We start from the raw sequence: 12,641 nt of genomic DNA, 5'->3' as shown, positions 1-12,641 counted from the left end.
ATCGAAAAGAACCACTAAAGCAGTGCAGACTCGTTGGGATATAGTGCGTCTAAATTATTAATTTTACAGCGCCAGCTTCACTGTATCAACGTACGTGATTCGTTATGTACAGAGCGGTTCACTGCTGACCGCTTGACTGTCTTGACAAATTTCGAAAAACAAATGTTAAAGTGCGGAATTTATTTATGACATGCATATTAACAGCGAAGCTGTTTAAGCCAGCCGTAATTTGTGGTTCGTATCAAGAAACTGCCGCGCCGTAGCCATGGCAACCAGGAGGGCGGAGGAGGGCGGTGCGGCGCATGCGCACGCGGTCCTCCTCCTTGCCAGCTCCCTCCCTTCCCGACCCCCGCCTCTCTTCTCTCCGCGGCGCGCTGAGCCAGGAGAAAAAAAAAAGCGAAAGCTTGCACTAGGCCGCGCAAAGCTCAAGACACAGCGAAGCTGGCCGATTGATATCGAGCAGCTAGCCTCCAAGGCGTTCGGCGTCGGCAAGCAACAGCGTTCCTGGCACTGTGCCAACCTTGGTTAGCATGCCTGCGTTTGTGGCATTCCAGGAACGTGTGTCGCTCGTAGGCACCGACGCGTCCAACGCTTGTCACGCGAAATGTCGCGAAAGGGAAGGTACCTCCGAAAATGATCGAAAACATGCGTATTTAAGTCAAACCAAGTTAAGACATAGCAGCAACCAAGTTAATACGTAGCAGTAGCAGCCAGTAAGACTTGAGGATCGACAGTTTCGCTGTGCCTAAGCTTTGCACGGCTGATTGCGAACTTGCCCGTTTTTTTTTTTTTTTTGCATAACGTTGCTTCGTACTTCGAATAAATATAAACACCATGCCCCGCATAGTTTACCGAGGATACCGGGGGTAAACAACTAAATGCCGTGTATAACGCATAACAATTGGGAGAAAGCGAGTATTCAGTAACTAATTTCAAAGCACATAAGCAACCTACACAGTTCAAATTTTCAGTACACGTCATCAAAAAGTGGCCCTCATTTCTTTAGTATATGAAATATCTGCTGTTCTTACTACTGCCGGGAAACAAGTAATAGTGTAACTCCTATATAGATTTTCTTCTTGTGGGGCAAAAAAAAAAAAAAAAAAAACAAAAACAAAAAAACGACAACAACAACAAAAGAATAAACACGGACGTAGAAGAAGGGAACGAAGACACACACTGCAACATGATTACTGCAAACATGTCACACCAACAAGCCCAAGTGTCTACACTCATGGTTTTATATCGAAACAGCCTGAATATGAAATCGACAAGGTCAGAAGTGACACGTGCCTTTTAAAAAAATTCACGTCATTGTTCTATAGGTATTTAAATGGCTCTGCACGTTCGACCAAGGTCATTTTCATGAACATATCTACGATAAGTCATGATCACAAAATGAAATTCCACACAACACCTGTAGGAAGTTTGAGTAGATGTTTAATCGATGGTGATAAGATACTGAGACTTTTTTTATTTTTTTATTTATTGATACTGCGATCTTATACAAGACCTTAGCAGGGTGGGCATACAATATACAAGTAAAGGTCCGTTGGAAACATCCAACGTAATTCCAAGAGTAATCATTAATCCATTCACAAATAAATCATAAATCAAGATCCAGGAAAAGAAATGCAACAACATAAGACACAATTGCAACACAATGATATAGTGTAGTATAAACGATGTTAAGAAATTACAGATAGCTTTCAAACATTTGCAGTGATGTTTGTGATACTGCATCATTATTAAGATTATTCCAATCTGTAATCGTTCTGGGGAAATAAGAACACTTATAGGAGTTAATTCTAGCGTTTAATGGTGTCACTGTAAAATCGTGCCGTTGTCTTGTGTTATGTCCTGAGGAGTACGATATAATGTTGGATGTGTTAAGATTGTATTTACCTTGGAGTAATTGAAAAAAGAATTTTAAACGGCAGATACGGTTTCTATGAGAGACTGGAAGCAAACCACTTTGATTAAGTAGATGAGTGATAGATGAACGGCCAAATGAATTATAAATAAACCGTACTGCTTTCTTTTGAATTCTCTCCAATTTAGCAGTGTTAGTTTTAGTGAAGGGATCCCAGATTATGATGGCATATTCTAACATGGGACGAATAATGGTATTATATGCGAGAAAACGTACACTGGGGGGCGTGAGCTTCAAAGCACGTCGAAGGAAAAAGAGTTTGCGGAGGGCGTTAGCGGTGACGTTATCCACATGTTCGGTCCAGGAGAGGTTTTTACAGATCCGAAGCCCTAGGTACTTGTAGCTGTTCACTTCTGAAATATCATTATTATTAGCAGTTACAACAGACTGCAACGTTATGTAGGCTATCTCTGGACGGAGATAAAATAGTTGCCACATTTGATAATCCAACGATTCCATGCCGTAAGGCATGTGCCAGTCGTCGACATGCAACACAATTATTCTGGTTGCAAACAAATTTTGCAAGAATGGCTTTTGAAGGGACTAGCTTTCCAAAAAAAAAAAAAAAAAAAAAAAAACGCAAAATAAATAGTCGTCGAAGAAAAGGCCAGACTGTATGCAAAAAAAGAAAAGTGCTGAAGGACCTGTGTTCCGTAGAAATGTACAGTTGCAAGGAAAATATAACAGGTTCTAGCGTGAAAGATGATGAAACTGCCACACGACCAGACTGTCAATAACACTAAATGGCACACTACAAACAAAAGCCAGCGGTTGTCATGTGGGCTTCCGCCGCGAAATCGAAAACAAAGCTTGCATTACAAAGTTTTGTTTATGCATTGTTTCGAAAACTATTATGGCCTTCACTACTGATTAGTTGCGATACTTGTTTAGCAGACGAAGAACAGTACCCAGACTTCAAGATTAGTTTTCTTTTTCGATATATTTGGTTACTTTCAAATATCCGGAAGTCCCGATTAGTACATTTGTAATACGAATAGAAATTGTTACTGTGTAATATTCGATTCGCATTCGAATATTCACCCATCCATGCGAATTTTATATTTGAGAACCGCGCGCTAAAGCTTGGTTTCGTTTGTACTCTAATAGGTGGCAGGAAAAGCGCGCTTTCTGGATCTTAGTTTCTTTTGATAGCAACAGATGGCGACACAATAAACGTTCTCGTGCTTTCGCATTACTCTAGAGATGTTCTAGGTTGTTTTCTTTTTTTCCTTACAAGAGATCGAAGTAGGTTTATCGATCCAGACTCCTATATTTTAGGTGTACCAGTGCCACTCGGAACTCCTATACTTTGTTCTGGAACACTTGCAAGCGCAGACTTCATGCACCGCTGTATACTGGATGTAGCAGACGACAGGAGGTTTAGGATATGAGATGACACGTGAGGTGCTCGAGGTAGTTGTTTAATATTCCCTGGCATCAGGTCTTCTACGCAACAGGAAGCCACTTTATGTGATACACTTTTAGATTAATGTCGACCTCGAATTAAGTTAGGCCTGCGCGATCTTGACTGTTAAGTCGGCAGTAGAAAGTTCCGACTCAATTTGACAGCACTTCGAAACGCGCCATGCTCCCTCCAGCTCACGTGCTTTTGTATCAACACAAACGACGAAAAGCAAGAGCACGTCGTTTAGAAGCATTCTTTTTTTCCTACCCGAATTCTGTACAGGCTTGTATTTCTAACAATACTGTGCAAACGCGTGACGCCTAAAGTGACGATCGACGTGAGCGATACAGCGCACCCTGACTTTTCCTCACAGCGCGCTGACAAGAGGGACAATCTGAGAGCATGGGGCGCAGGCACGGGGTTGCACCCAACCCAAACCCTACACTGCAGGCCACTCGAAAGAAACCACGGGATGGGAGACGCGATGGAGCTGCTGCATGCATTCTTGTATACGGCTCAGCGGGAGCGCTCACGCCGTCCGCGCCGCAAGCGCATAACTTTGCGAACCATCACAGCCGCGAAACGACGCCAAACAGTACAACTACTAGTTCACACAAACACAATATCGCTTGCAAACGTTGGCGTCATCAATTAGTCGAGCAAAAATTAAAAAACATCATAAACATTGGACAAAATGACAATAAAGTAGTTTGTATTTATGACTGCAGGTGGCGCGACAACTTTTGAGTGAGAATTTTGTTCACGGTAAGCATGCACGTTTTCTTTAAAGATTGGGATCACGCAGTGTGGTTTTCAGCAGTTCAAGAGGCCACCTCCTCCTCTTTACTCCTGCGTGCTCCTCTCTCGTTCCTCCGCTCAGCAACGTAAAGGGCACGCGCTGCACTCAGCGGCCGCGTTGAGAGTCGGCGTCGTCGGCGCCAACGCAGTACGTACAGCCTGGCCAGCCGTGCTCCAAACATGGTCGACCGGCCGCGCCAAACCACCTGACTCGGGGCTTCTCGGGAGCAGGCTCGGTGAAAGCAGCTGATCGTCACCGTGCTCCGGGCCGGCTTCAGCTTTCGGACCCCGAGTTGCCGCTGCTCTCTCTCGGCGTTCTCTGCGTGCGGAAGAAGCTCGTCTCCTCGTTCGGCGGACAAGCGTGGGCAAGGACCGTTTTGGGGCAGAAAAAAAAGATTTGTTCGTCGCGGCGTGCTGCTGGCCGCCTCTCTCTCGAAGGAGCATTCTTCGGCCGCTCCAAGTGCGCGTGTTTTTGTGTGTTGTGTGTTGGGTGCCGTGTCTTTACGCCAAAACACAAACGCGATGACCCCCCGCGACGTCAGTTGAACGCGGAGATGCCCTGTCGTGTTCGCTGTTAAGAAAGCTCGCGGTATCGCTGTGATCCGAGCAGAACGACCAACGTTGCATGCGTTAGTTGTTTCCCTCTCTGGCGATTCGCCAAGTGCCGATTGTGCGCTATCCTGACGTGCAGTGCGCGTGTTGTGCCTTCCGCGACTGCGGCAGCTGCCAACGCCTGTGTGTCGTCTGCACGACTTTTGCCGCTTCCTAAATCTTCGACAGCTGACAACTTCAAGAAGTTTCGAAGACAGTTTGCACCCGGCTTCGAGGGATCGCCGGAACGGTCAGCTGCACGACTTCCGCGAGCAACAGGTAAGGACGCTTTACATGTTCGGCTCGCGCGGTCACGCTTAAAAAGGGAACGTCAAGTGACTGCTAACGCTTAACCGACTTACACTTTTGAGCGGTTTTGTTTGACAGAAGGCGCCGACGCAGCGCAATTCATAGACGTCTGCTTGAGGATGGCTAGTCTTTTAAGCCGCTACGTCTAATCTCAGTTGTGATGCCGCTGTGACGCATCCGCAAATTGATGCGAATCTACGACACCAACTCGATCCTTGTCTGTTCAAATAATCACGCATCAATCGATTGAGGTTGTGTCTGCCCAAGCACTCGGCGTCACGCGACTTAGCATGATTTTAGCAGCATCAACAGACACGTGGTTCAGCAAGCGCGCACCGCATGACTCTTCAGTCACGGGTGGAACACGAAACCGCGGTGGTTCCTATTTTTGCGGCAGCGTTTGCCAAGACCTCGTTTTCGACAGCCATGTGGTGACACTCTGTCTGGCCCTATGGTTGTTTCTTAAGACCTACGCGATGGCTTCCTTAGCAGTGCCGGCGTGCTTTTTTTTTTTCTTTGTTTCCTCACTTTCTTTACTGCTTAATGCCGGTGACAACTGTACAAATACAACCGCACCGATGCGGAGCAATTTAGTACGTGTATAATGTTGCACAAATGTTCGGTTTTCGCATTCTTATGTATACGAGGACCCGTTGGTCAGGTGTGCCTTAAAACACATGGCACCGGTTCATGTTGCGCATCACGCATTTTCAAATTCAGAGATATATAGTATTTGCTTTTGTTTTTCATGTTTCTCCAATAAAAAAATGCATAAATAAAGCCGGGGCCAGCATATATGGTGCGAGTTCAAAGTATATGCGCAGATATTCACTGCGCCTTCTAACATTTTCTGCAAGTATCGCCTACCATTTTACCCTTAAATGCGTCGTTCGGAAATGTGCGACGTCGATGTGTCAAGCGAACTATTCGAAGGTTAACGTCAGTCGGCATTAAAATTTATTAAGCACATTCTAAAGAGGTTAGAGGTTCACAGTATGTCACCCGATCACTCCTGCTAATCGCATAGTTTCGCCAGCTTCGGAAATGTCACTCGTTATACCGAGAGGCGGTGTATGAAACATTAGAAGCGCCAACCTTTCAAAACTTGCCCGCGGCTGAATGTTGCGAGAATGTGTCGTTAAGTTGCACTGTGGAAATCGGTTGACGCGAAGCTTATTTTATGTAGACGCTTGCGATAACAAAAGGTGTGTTGACATTATATGGGACGGCTGTATACTAATGTGGCTACACTGTGTTACGTTATGTGGACGCTACGTTGATGGCATGCACGTGCACACACATTGCTTGTGTTGAAGCAATCCTGCACTATAGGTTGAATTAAGTTTCCCTCCTTGTTCCTTGAACGACGTCACTGATTTACGTTTGACACGTCACGTGATGTGTGTCGCTGGTAGGCTACAGCAGAGTCGGTGCTCGCATTCTTAGCAAGAGGTCAGGATCGCAACGATGATTGGTGCATTTCGGTAAAACAAGCCACACTACTACACATATCTCGCGAGAAACAGAATGAGATATTGAAACGCTCATGCGAAGTCGCAAGGAAGCCAATAAAGGCGTATGCGTATGTTGTATTTCGCCCTGTTTGTCGACTCACACGTTGCAGCCGCATATTTACTTTTTTGTATTTTTTTTTTCGCTTAAAGTGACATTCTCTCCTTTCGTTTCGACTGTGTCTCTGTTTCAAGTACGAAGACACACGTTTGTGAACTGGCGTGCGAAGTGTCATTTAGCTGTTGTCGAGCGAAGCTACAGCACTTGTCGAGCGCGCGTGTCATTTAAATGCGAAACGCGACCCACCGGCGTATTCCGCTTAGCCTTTCTTTTATCGGTTTTCCCTTGAACACTGCTTACGCAGCCGCTCAACGTAAGAGCAGCATTCTTGCGAGTTTCTTGCTGCAACGCCGACACGCTCGTAGTCACCACATTTGTCGATTCTTAAAAAAAAAAAAAAAAAAAAAGAACGCGAGGCCATGTTTCTTTGTTTGGTATCTCTTTTCTTCTGATTGTTCGTTATATCGAAATTGACGTCAGCGGCACAGGTGGTCGGTGACCCCGTCTTGTTCACACTAATATGCCTTCGACCACAAGCTTATTGTTGTTATCACGTTACCGTTAAAGTGCTTTTTCGTTACTTTACAGATATGAATCTAGACAATCTATAACTCGACTACAGGCTTCTTCAAGACTGCTTTGCTTTCTTACGAAGTCATCCGTTCGACTACTGAAAGGGCACAAAATGTTCGTGTACAAAAGTCGTTTACAATACCGCTTTCTTTTGCCGTAACTTGTCTGTACGCATGCTACAAACGGATTACAGATTCTATGGATGGTAGTCCAAAAAAAGTGTAAGGCCCGCTGTCTTGAACATTTCATACACAAAATTTATGTTAAGGCATTTATACACATTCTACAGACTAAGCTTTTTGTGGACTGTTTTGCCTACCGTTGCCTGCGGAAAGTGCACACAACATTTGTGCACAAAAGTTGTTGAAGATACAGCTTCATTTGGTCTACCCTGGTCTATACTTTTTTTTTTCAAACGGCTCGATATGCAGTTATGGTCTATAGAGGGTAATCCCGAAAATGTGTAGTGCTATAGGTCTGCACGCTTGTGTATTGCATACAATTTATATTAAAACGTCCTTCCATATTCTACAGGCCGTCTGAAAAGGAATGTGGTGATAAAAAGGTCGGCGTACATTCAGATAAACTGCGTTGCCGTTTTCAAGCGCACTTATATTCTTCCACGCACACACGGACTCCCACTTTAAGCTTAGACCGTTATGGAGAAGTTCAATGCGATCCGACGTTAGTGAGCATCTGAAGTACCCGTGTGACCCATATATATATATATATATATATATATATATATATATATAACACCGCCCTCCTCTCCCCTTATCCTTTTGGCACCGTTCTTGTAAACTGCCGGCGACATGACGCTGGAAATGCTGATAAAAACGGCTTCATTTCGTATTCTGCTAATGTGTGACACAGCCGTGGAACTGGGCGATATGAATAGCTGATGGAAACAGCTAATCTTTATGTCCGAGTGCTAAGTTATAGGCAAAGCGTTGAAACCGATCCTCTTTGTATGCAAATACATGGACAACGCGGGCTAACACGTACACACACATGTACTGAGCAAATCGGCAAGCATAAACGCAGATGGCAGCACAAACACTGAGGCACACACACACACACAAACACACATGCAGGGAAATAATATATTTAAATGATTGCTCGAAACGTACGTCGGTAAAAACAAGAACAGAAATAAGGTTAAGTGTTGTGCCGCATTATGGAGGCGTCACACGTGACCTGCATAGTGAGATAAGTGTGTCTGGCGTACGTACAGTAAGGCATTTGCACGCTGTTAAACAGAATAGCTGTGTTGTTTACAACTTACTGCGCTGTTCTTGGCGTGCGCGTATCTTTCTACATGTGCTCGATTTTAGCGCCGGTGAATGTGAATAACAAGATCATCACGCTCTCGTAGACACAAACACATAGACTTAACACACGGACAAACACGCGCGCTGGAACGCATCCGCACGCACGAACCGACACAAAACATAAACCAACACAAGCAAAGAACAAATACGCACATAAAGCCCGTGTGCTTGCGTTGTAGCGCACGTTAAAGAGCCCCAGGTGGCCAAAATTCATCCGGAGCCCTCCACTACGGCGTGCCTCATAATCAGATCTGGTTTTGGCACGTAAAACCCCAGAAAGAAGAAGAAGAAATATACGCACGGACGCACGTACGCAAACACCTGCAGAGACTATCAAACGCACAAACACAAACAGAGGAACAAATCCGCACGCACACCCCGACACAAACGCATAGACCAACACACGCAAGGAACAGATGAGCACGAACGCACAGTCACAAACACAGAGACCATCAAACGCACAAACACGTATAGAGGAACAAATCCGCACGCACACATTGACACGAACACACAGACCAACACACGAACAAACACACGTACATGAACGCATCCGCACGCACACACTGACACAAACACATAGACCAACACACGCACACGCCGACACAAACACATAGACCTATACACAAGCGCGCGCAGGAGCAAATCCGTGCTCGCACGTAGACCCAGGCACACAATACCAAGTAGGCATGCTTGTGGGTATAGCCCTCTCTTTTGCTTTGTTCTGCCGCGCGTTTACGCTGCTTGCACAACCCAGGTGGTGCGGCGAACTGCGCTGCCGCCGTGTGAGCACGGAGCTCCCTGGAGCACGTAGAGGAGAAACTGGAGGCCAAGCCGACCAGCTGTTGTTTTTTGTGAAAACAGTGCACAGGCTCTCAGAAAGGCGACGTCCCGTGTTCTAGCGCCTTGGGCGAGTGTCGGTAGCACGCGCCCTCCACCGAGCCCTCGGGGTCAACGTAAACACGCAGTTGGTGTCAGATTTTCGCCACCCGTCTCCACAACCCCCGACTTTTCCAAACTGTGGCACCGCATCGCCAAAGGTTATCTCCCCATTTTGCGACGATTGCTTAAGATACACTAGATAAGAAGCTAAGGATGATCTTTATCCGGATTTCGTGCCTATATGAGAGACGACATAGTGGGGAGAATGAATGAATGGATGAATGAATGAATGAATGAATGAACACCGCTGTAAGCGTCGAGGAGAATGTTAAAACATTTTGAAAGTATTTTGTTCAATTCTTTTTCAACTTTATTGATGTTCTGTCAAATTTAAACTGCCATTTTTTTATTGTGTTCTTGGGAAGTCAATTTTTTTCTTCTTCTTCATGCTTTTACGTAGATTGTGTTTACTCTATGTTCTTGCTTATAGTAGAGCACTGAACGGGTCTATTTGGTCCGCGTTCATGATTGTGTCACGCTGAGTTATAAATACTGAAAGAAGGAAATACCACGAGAAGGAAGGACAAATCGCTTCGTCCTCGCCCTTCTCGCGGTTTTTCGTTATTTCATTGCTATATGGAACTCAGCGCAACATAAGCGCGTCTATTCTCCTGAATTTTGTTGTCCCAAGTCCACCTGGTTTGTCTTTGGACTGCAGTATATGTCGAATATTATACAATAATAAACTTACGCTTAATTAATACGGACCGATTTCCCCAAACATTGGAACCGCATCGCCACATGCTCCTTTTCTACTTTTATAGCGATAGCTTGAAGTGTGGTAATAAAGATTCTTTCATCCAGATTCAATGGTTACGAGAAGCGACGCTACCCCGAGCTAATCTCGATATTTAACGTTGCACCGCCAGAGGACCATTCTTCTGCAGCAAAAGCTTAAGTTAGTAATATAGTTAAGGATTCATGAGGGGATCTCGAGACCAAGTATAAAGGACCGCACAAAGAGCGATGGAACGAAAAAGGTTAGGCCTAACGTTAAGAGACAGGAAGAGAGCGGTGTGGATCAGAGAGCAAACGGGGATAGCCGATATTCTAGTTGACATTAAAAGGAAGAAATAGAGCTGGGCAGGCCACGTAATGCGTAGGATGTATAACCGGTGGACCGTTAGAGTTACTGAATGGATACCAAGAGAAAGGAAGCGCAGTCGAGGAGGACGGCAGAAAACTAGGTGGGGTGATAACGTTAGGAAATTTGCAGGCGCAGGTTGGAATAAGATAGCGCAAGACAGGGGTAATTGGAGATCGCAGGGAGAGGCCTTCGTCCTGCAGTGGACATAAAATATAGGCTGATGATGATGATAGCTAAGGATTATTTAATCTATAGATATTGTTCTATGAGAGGCAGCGAAGGGGAGAGAGAGCCTCAAGCGAATTTCGGTAATGTGGGGTTCTTCTATGTTCGCACAAAACACGATACAAGCAATTCCTTGCCGCCGCCTCGGTTGTTGGGACTCGAACCCCCGACCCCGCGCTCAGCCGCACAACACCCTAGCCACGGTATAGTACCGCTGCGGCTCAGTCGTATACAAATGTTTCCAAACGAAATGATCGCACAAAGTCTGTGGATAATGTAGTCGTTGACAAAACCTGCCCTGCTATGTGTCCAAGACCGCTCGCATCTAGACGTTTTGCGGACGTCATAGAAAAACGTCTATTAGGTCCTCTGCAGACTGCGTGAGTAAAAATATTGCGAAGGTGCTGGGGAAAATTTGTTTGCTTGAACGCCTTGCCGCAGTGGGTAGGCTCTTGGAGCGCCGAGTAAACGGCGAAATAAGCTAATGAGAAAGTGGTTTGATTAAAAAAAATAGAGAAAGAAATGCTAAAAGAATTGCCACGACGTTCCAAAACCAGCTATCTCGACGCCGGCGAACGATAGTGTCCGCACGTGGCGTCCACTTTCTCCCTTATCAGCCGTGAAAGCAGCCAGTCCGCTTTCTTATCGCTGATAAAAGCGCTCGCCCGCATACAGGACGCCGTCATTTTTAGTCTCCTATACGTCTGTTTTCTTTTCGCTTCTTCCGATTCACCTTACGACGCGTTGCTTTGCGCGGTCCTGCTCGCTAACGCGCTCTCGTGCGCGTGGTCTCTGACGTGGCTGCTGGCGCGAACTGCACTGTAAAATAATGTACACCTTTAAAAGTGGAAAAGGGTGTAAACGTGTCTAAAGGGTGTGAATTATCGACACATTTACACCCTTTTTTCGCTTTTAAGGGTGTAACTTATCTTACAGTGTGCCGGATGATGTTACCTGCGTCAGGCGAAGTTGTCGAGTTATTCCAAATAAACGAAATATCCCCAGACTCCACCGAATCTTTCCTCCCCCAAGCTCAATTTGTGGCAACGGCACTTATGATCTCCGGGGGCCCTCGATGACTTTTTGAGAATACCCCTTTATTAATGCGCTATTATTAGGAGTGTAAAAGTGAAAAAAAAAAGTGTACGTGTGCGAAATGTTGGAAGCCGGTCACGTGGTAGAGGTAAAGGGGGCTTGCGAGAGCTGAGAAGAGCGTGTATGTCTCTATGTCTACATGTATGTGTACGTACACATACATAGACCGATTTACATCCTTATTCACCTTTAAGGGTGTAAATTATTTTGAATTTTAGAGCAGATCGGTGTAATGACGTGTTATACCAAGGCCCGATCAGCGTTTCTACGCCGAGAGGACGATCATTAAGGCGATTTGGTGCTGACCAGAAAGCACGTCTTTGGTGTTCAAACTGAGAACGGCTAGAGGTCAACGACTCGTGCGGCGGCGCGCCTTCGATGTCGCACGAGCCGAAATCGCCGGAGAAATCAGCTGGCGAAATGGCGCCGCGTTGAACCGGCTCCAAAACTACTGCGCGCAGCTGGGACCGTGCGAGCCGGATCGGCGGGACGCGTTGATGCGAGGAACGTGTGGCTCGATTTGGGCGAAACCGCGTTCGCGCTGCGTGGTGCCCTAAATTCTTTTCTTTTCTTTCCTTTCGCCACAATGCCGCTCGCGTCCTTGACGATGCGCCTGTAGAACGTGACGTCACGAAGATGAGGTGGCGCTGCTGTCAGCGCCGTGCGTTCGCAACAAGACGAGGCGTGCGTCTGCTGCGCACCAGCGAAAATGCAGAGACCACTTGGCGCATCTTAATGGAATGCGAATGTATTCACCCAGTGAGACCCGTAGGCAACGTATAC

General features: G+C 46.0%; 1 long non-coding RNA gene across 2 annotated transcripts in view; it reads left to right on the top strand.

Moving 5' to 3' along the window:
* The first annotated feature begins 4,220 nt into the window (after nt 1–4,220).
* Nucleotides 4,221–12,641, top strand: part of LOC119453192 (uncharacterized) — a 64,166-nt gene continuing 55,745 nt past the window's right edge. For both annotated transcript variants that reach the window (XR_007467015.1, XR_005192227.2), the window contains exon 1: nt 4,221–5,006. This is a non-coding gene — a long non-coding RNA (uncharacterized LOC119453192). The remainder of the gene's footprint in view (nt 5,007–12,641) is intronic.

This window comes from Dermacentor silvarum, chromosome 5 (assembly GCF_013339745.2).
Source record: "Dermacentor silvarum isolate Dsil-2018 chromosome 5, BIME_Dsil_1.4, whole genome shotgun sequence".
In the NCBI taxonomy this organism is placed as follows: Eukaryota; Metazoa; Arthropoda; class Arachnida; order Ixodida; family Ixodidae; genus Dermacentor; species Dermacentor silvarum.
Note: the sequence above shows the minus strand (reverse complement) of the source record. Positions and strands in the feature narration are given on the sequence as shown.